Source organism: Rattus norvegicus, chromosome 15 (assembly GCF_036323735.1).
Source record: "Rattus norvegicus strain BN/NHsdMcwi chromosome 15, GRCr8, whole genome shotgun sequence".
Lineage (NCBI taxonomy): Eukaryota > Metazoa > Chordata > Mammalia > Rodentia > Muridae > Rattus > Rattus norvegicus.
This window is the reverse complement of record NC_086033.1, coordinates 69,555,463-69,563,237: the sequence shown is the minus strand read 5'-3', so window position 1 is coordinate 69,563,237 and position 7,775 is coordinate 69,555,463.

The following is a 7,775-nucleotide window of genomic DNA, read 5'->3' as shown; positions in this document are numbered from 1 at the left end:
AGGTATATCCTTTTGCTTTAGGATAGAATGTTCTATAAATATCTGTTAAGTCCATTTGGCTCATGACTTCTCTTAGTCTGTCGACATCACTGTTTAATTTCTGTTTCCATGATCTGTCCATTGATGAGAGTGGGGTGTTGAAGTCTCCCACTATTATTGTGTGAGGTGCAATGTGTGTTTTGAGCTTTAGTAAGGTTTCTTTTACGTATGTAGGTGCCCTTGTATTTGGGGCATAGATATTTAGGATTGAGAGTTCATCTTGGTGGATTTTTCCTTTGATGAATATGAAGTGTCCTTCCTTATCTTTTTTGATGACTTTTAGTTGGAAATTGATTTTATTTGATATTAGAATGGCTACTCCAGCTTGCTTCTTCTGACCATTTGCTTTGAAAGTTGTTTTCCAGCCTTTCACTCTGAGGTAGTGTCTGTCTTTGTCTCTGAGGTGTGTTTCCTGTAGGCAGCAGAATGCAGGGTCCTCGTTGCGTATCCAGTTTGTTAATCTATGTCTTTTTATTGGGGAGTTGAGGCCATTGATATTGAGAGATATTAAGGAATAGTGATTATTGCTTCCTGTTATATTCATATTTGGATGTAAGGTTATGTTTGTGTGCTTTCATTCTCTTTGTTTTGTTGCCAAGACGATTAGTTTCTTGCTTCTTCTAGGGTATAGCTTGCCTCCTTATGTTGGGCTTTACCATTTATTATCCTTTGTAATGCTGGATTTGTAGAAAGATATTGTGTAAATTTGGTTTTGTCATGGAATATCTTGGTTTCTCCATCAATGTTAATTGAGAGTTTTGCTGGATACAGTAACCTGGGCTGGCATTTGTGTTCTCTTAGGGTCTGTATGACATCAGTCCAGGATCTTCTGGCCTTCATAGTTTCTGGCGAGAAGTCTGTTGTGATTCTGATAGGTCTGCCTTTATATGTTACTTGACCTTTTTCCCTTACTGCTTTTAATATTCTTTCTTTATTTTGTGCGTTTGGTGTTTTGACAATTATGTGACGGGAGGTGTTTCTTTTCTGGTCCAATCTATTTGGAGTTCTGTAGGCTTCTTGTACGTCTATGGGTATCTCTTTTTTTAGGTTAGGGAAGTTTTCTTCTATGATTTTGTTGAAGATATTTACTGGTCCTTTGAGCTGGGAGTCTTCACTGTCTTCTATACCTATTATCCTTAGGTTTGATCTTCTCATTGAGTCCTGGATTTCCTGTATGTTTTGGACCAGTAGCTTTTTCCGCTTTACATTATCCTTGACAGTTGAGTCAATGATCTCTATGGAATCTTCTGCTCCTGAGATTCTCTCTTCCATCTCTTGTATTCTGTTGGTGAAGCTTGTATCTACAGCTCCTTGTCTCTTCTTTTGGTTTTCTATATCCAGGGTTGTTTCCATGTGTTCTTTCTTGATTGCTTCTATTTCCATTTTTAATTCCTTCAACTGTTTGATTGTGTTTTCCTGGAATTCATTCAGGGATTTTGGCGATTCCTCTCTGTAGGCTTCTACTTGTTTATTAATGTTTTCCTGTGTTTCCCTAAGTGTGTTCATGTCTTTCTTGAAGAGACCACCAACACTGCTCACCCCTGCTGACACCCCTGGCCCAAGAAGAATCTGTATAAGGCCTCTGGGCTCCCGTGGGGGAGGGCCCAGGAGCGGCAGGACCCCTGCCTAAGACACCACAGGAACTTGAAGGAAACAGACCAGATAAACAGTTCTCTGCACCCAAATCCCATGGGAGAGAGAGCTAAACCTTCAGAGAGGCAGACAAGCCTGGGAAACAAGAAGAGACTGCTCTCTGCACACACATCTCGGACGCCAGAGGAAAAAGCCAAAGACCATCTGGAACCCTGGTGCACTGAAGCTCCGGGAAGGGGCGGCACAGGTCTTCCTGGTTGCTGCCGCTGCAGAGAGCCCGTGGGCAGCACCCCACGAGTGAACTTGATCCTCGGGACCACAGGTAAGACCAAATTTTCTGCTGCAAGAGACCTGCCTGGTGAACTCAAGACACAGGCCCACAGGAACAGCTGAAGACCTGTAGAGAGGAAAAACTACACGCCCGAAAGCAGAACACTCTGTCCCCATAACTGACTGAAAGAGAGGAAAACATGTCTACAGCACTCCTCACACACAGGCTTATAGGACAGTCTAGCCACTGTCAGAAATAGCAGAACAAAGTAACACTAGAGATAATCTGATGGCAAGAGGCAGGCGCAAGAACCCAAACAACAGAAACCAAGACTACATGCCATCATCGGAGCCCAATTCTCCCATCAAAACAAACATGGAATATCCAAACACACCAGAAAAGCAAGATCTAGTTTCAAAATCATATTTGATCATGATGCTGGAGGACTTCAAGAAAGACATGAACACACTTAGGGAAACACAGGAAAACATTAATAAACAAGTAAAAGCCTACAGAGAGGAATCGCAAAAATCCCTGAAAGAATTCCAGGAAAACACAATCAAACAGTTGAAGGAATTAAAAATGGAAATAGAAGCAATCAAGAAAGAACACATGGAAACAACCCTGGATATAGAAAACCAAAAGAAGAGACAAGGAGCTGTAGATACAAGCTTCACCAACAGAATACAAGAGATGGAAGAGAGAATCTCAGGAGCAGAAGATTCCATAGAAATCATTGACTCAACTGTCAAAGATAATGTAAAGCGGATAAAGCTACTGGTCCAAAACATACAGGAAATCCAGGACTCAATGAGAAGATCAAACCTAAGGATAATAGGTATAGAAGACAGTGAAGACTCCCAGCTCAAAGGACCAGTAAATATCTTCAACAAAATCATAGAAGAAAACTTCCCTAACCTAAAAAAAGAGATACCCATAGACGTACAAGAAGCCTACAGAACTCCAAATAGATTGGACCAGAAAAGAAACACATCCCGTCACATAATTGTCAAAACACCAAACGCACAAAATAAAGAAAGAATATTAAAAGCAGTAAGGGAAAAAGGTCAAGTAACATATAAAGGCAGACCTATCAGAATCACAACAGACTTCTCGCCAGAAACTATGAAGGCCAGAAGATCCTGGACTGATGTCATACAGACCCTAAGAGAACACAAATGCCAGCCCAGGTTACTGTATCCAGCAAAACTCTCAATTAACATTGATGGAGAAACCAAGATATTCCATGACAAAACCAAATTTACACAATATCTTTCTACAAATCCAGCATTACAAAGGATAATAAATGGTAAAGCCCAACATAAGGAGGCAAGCTATACCCTAGAAGAAGCAAGAAACTAATCGTCTTGGCAACAAAACAAAGAGAATGAAAGCACACAAACATAACCTCACATCCAAATATGAATATAACGGGAAGCAATAATCACTATTCCTTAATATCTCTCAATATCAATGGCCTCAACTCCCCAATAAAAAGACATAGATTAACAAACTGGATACGCAACGAGGACCCTGCATTCTGCTGCCTACAGGAAACACACCTCAGAGACAAAGACAGACACTACCTTAGAGTGAAAGGCTGGAAAACAACTTTCCAAGCAAATGGTCAGAAGAAGCAAGCTGGAGTAGCCATTCTAATATCAAATAAAATCAATTTTCAATTAAAAGTCATCAAAAAAGATAAGGAAGGACACTTCATATTCATCAAAGGAAAAATCCACCAAGATGAACTCTCAATCCTAAATATCTATGCCCCAAATACAAGGGCACCTACATACGTAAAAGAAACCTTACTAAAGCTCAAAACACACATTGCACCTCACACAATAATAGTGGGAGACTTCAACACCCCACTCTCATCAATGGACAGATCATGGAAACAGAAATTAAAGAGTGATGTCGACAGACTAAGAGAAGTCATGAGCCAAATGGACTTAACGGATATTTATAGAACATTGTATCCTAAAGCAAAATGATATACCTTCTTCTCAGCTCCTCATGGTACTTTCTCCAAAATTGACCATATAATTGGTCAAAAAACGGGCCTCAACAGGTACAGAAAGATAGAAATAATCCCATGCGTGCTATTGGACCACCACGGCCTAAAACTGGTCTTCAATAACAATAAGGGAAGAATGCCCACATATACGTGGAAATTGAACAATGCTCTACTCAATGATAACCTGGTCAAGGAAGAAATAAAGAAAGAAATTAAAAACTTTTTAGAATTTAATGAAAATGAAGATACAACATACTCAAACTTATGGGACACAATGAAAGCTGTGCTAAGAGGAAAACTCATAGCGCTGAGTGCCTGCAGAAAGAAACAGGAAAGAGCATATGTCAGCAGCTTGACAGCACACCTAAAAGCTCTAGAACAAAAAGAAGCAAATACACCCAGGAGGACTAGAAGGCAGGAAATAATCAAACTCAGGGCTGAAATCAACCAAGTAGAAACAAAAAGGACCATAGAAAGAAAAACAGAACCAAAAGTTGGTTCTTTGAGAAAATCAACAAGATAGATAAACCCTTAGCCAGACTAACGAGAGGACACAGAGAGTGTGTCCAAATTAACAAAATCAGAAATGAAAAGGGAGACATAACTACAGATTCAGAGGAAATTCAAAAAATCATCAGATCTTACTATAAAAACCTATATTCAACAAAACGTGAAAATCTTCAGGAAATGGACAATTTCCTAGACAGATACCAGGTATCGAAGTTAAATCAGGAACAGATAAACCAGTTAAACAACCCCATAACTCCTAAGGAAATAGAAGCAGTCATTAAAGGTCTCCCAACCAAAAAGAGCCCAGGTCCAGACGGGTTTAGTGCAGAATTCTATCAAACCTTCATAGAAGACCTCATACAAATATTATCCAAACTATTCCACAAAATTGAAACAGATGGAGCCCTACCGAATTCCTTCTATGAAGCCACGATTACTTTTATACCTAAACCACACAAAGACACAACAAAGAAAGAGAACTTCAGACCAATTTCCCTTATGAATATCAATGCAAAAATACTCAATAAAATTCTGGCAAACCGAATCCAAGAGCACATCAAAACAATCATCCACCATGATCAAGTAGGCTTCATCCCAGGCATGCAGGGATGGTTTAATATACGGAAAACCATCAACGTGATCCATTATATAAACAAACTGAAAGAACAAAACCACATGATCATTTCATTAGATGCTGAGAAAGCATTTGACAAAATTCAACACCCTTCATGATAAAAGTCCTGGAAAGAATAGGAATTCAAGGCCTATACCTAAACATAGTAAAAGCCATATACAGCAAACCAGTTGCTAACATTAAACTAAATGGAGAGAAACTTGAAGCAATCCCACTAAAATCAGGGACTAAACAAGGCTGCCTACTCTCTCCCTACTTATTCAATATAGTTCTTGAAGTTCTAGCCAGAGCAATCAGACAACAAAAGGAGTTCAAGGGGATACAGATCGGAAAAGAAGAAGTCAAAATATCACTATTTGCAGATGATATGATAGTATATTTAAGTGATCCCAAAAGTTCCACCAGAGAACTACTAAAGCTGATAAACAACTTCAGCAAAGTGGCTGGGTATAAAATTAACTCAAATAAATCAGTAGCTTTCCTCTACACAAAAGAGAAACAAGCCAAGAAAGAAATTAGTGAAACGACACCCTTCATAATAGACCCAAATAATATAAAGTACCTAGGTGTGATTTTAACCAAGCAAGTAAAAGATTTGTACAATAAGAACTTCAAGACTCTGAAGAAAGAAATTGAAGAAGTCCTCAGAAGATGGAAAGATCTCCCATGCACATGGATTGGCAGGATTAATATAGTAAAAATGGCCATTTTACCAAAAGCAATCTACAGATTCAATGCAATCCCCATCAAAATACCAATCCAATTCTTCAAAGAGTTAGACAGAACAATTTGCCAATTCATCTGGAATAACAAAAAACCCAGGATAGCGAAAACTATCCTCAACAATAAAAGGACGTCAGGGGGAATCACTATCCCTGAACTCAAGCAGTATTACAGAGCAATAGTGATAAAAACTGCCTGGTATTGGTACAGAGACAGACAGACAGACCAATGGAACAGAATTGAAGACCCAGAAATGAACCCACACACCTATGGGCACTTGATTTTTGACAAAGGAGCCAAAACCATCCAATGGAAAAAAGATAGCATTTTCAGCAAATGGTGCTGGTTCAACTGGAGGGCAACATGTAGAAGAATGCAGATCGATCCATGCTTATCACCCTGTACAAAGCTTAAGTCCAAGTGGATCAAGGACCTCCACATCAAACCAGACACACTCAAACTAATAGAAGAAAAACTAGGGAAGCATCTGGAACACATGGGCACTGGAAAAAATTTCCTGAACAAAACACCAATGGCTTATGCTCTAAGATCAAGAATCGACAAATGGGATCTCATAAAACTGCAAAGCTTCTGTAAGGCAAAGGACACTGTGGTTAGGACAAAACGGCAACCAACAGATTGGGAAAAGATCTTTACCAATCCTATAACAGATAGAGGCCTTATATCCAAAATATACAAAGAACTCAAGAAGTTAGACCGCAGGGAAACAAATAACCCAATTAAAAAATGGGGTTCAGAGCTAAACAAAGAATTCACAGCTGAGGAATGCCGAATGGCTGAGAAACACCTAAAGAAATGTTCAACATCTTTAGTCATAAGGGAAATGCAAATCAAAACAACCCTGAGATTTCACCTCACACCAGTGAGAATGGCTAAGATCAAAAACTCAGGTGACAGCAGATGCTGGCGAGGATGTGGAGAAAGAGGAACACTCCTCCATTGTTGGTGGGATTGCAGACTGGTAAAACCATTCTGGAAATCAGTCTGGAGGTTCCTCAGAAAATTGGACATTGAACTGCCTGAGGATCCAGCCATACCTCTCTTGGGCATATACCCAAAAGATGCCTCAACATATAAAAGAGACACGTGCTCCACTATGTTCATCGCAGCCTTATTTATAATAGCCAGAACCTGGAAAGAACCCAGATGCCCTTCAACAGAGGAATGGATACAGAAAATGTGGTACATCTACACAATGGAATATTACTCAGCTATCAAAAACAACGAGTTTATGAAATTCGTAGGCAAATGGTTGGAACTGGAAAATATCATCCTGAGTGAGCTAACCCACTCACAGAAAGACATACATGGTATGCACTCATTGATAAGTGGCTATTAGCCCAAATGCTTGAATTACCCTAGATCCCTAGAACAAACGAAACTCAAGACGGATGATCAAAATGTGAATGCTTCACTCCTTCTTTAAATGAGGAAAAAGAATACCCTTGGCAGGGAAGGGAGAGGCAAAGATTAAAACAGAGACTGAAGGAACACCCATTCAGAGCCTGCCCCACAGGTGGCCCATACATATACAGCCACCCAATTAGACAAGATGGATGAAGCAAAGAAGTGCAGACCGACAGGAGCCGGATGTAGATCGCTCCTGAGAGACACAGCCAGAATACAGCAAATACAGAGGCGAATGCCAGCAGCAAACCACTGAACTGAGAATAGGTCCCCCGTTGAAGGAATCAGAGAAAGAACTGGAAGAGCTTGAAGGTGCTCGAGACCCCAAAAGTACAACAATGTCAAGCAACCAGAGCTTCCAGGGACTAAGCCACTACCTAAAGACTATACATGGACTGACCCTGGACTCTGTCCCCATAGGTAGCAATGAATATCCTAGTAAGAGCACCAGTGGAAGGGGAAGCCCTGGGTCCTGCTAAGACTGAACCCCCAGTGAACTAGACTATGCGCGGAGGGTGGCAATGGGGGGAGGTTTGGGAGGGGAACACCCATAAGGA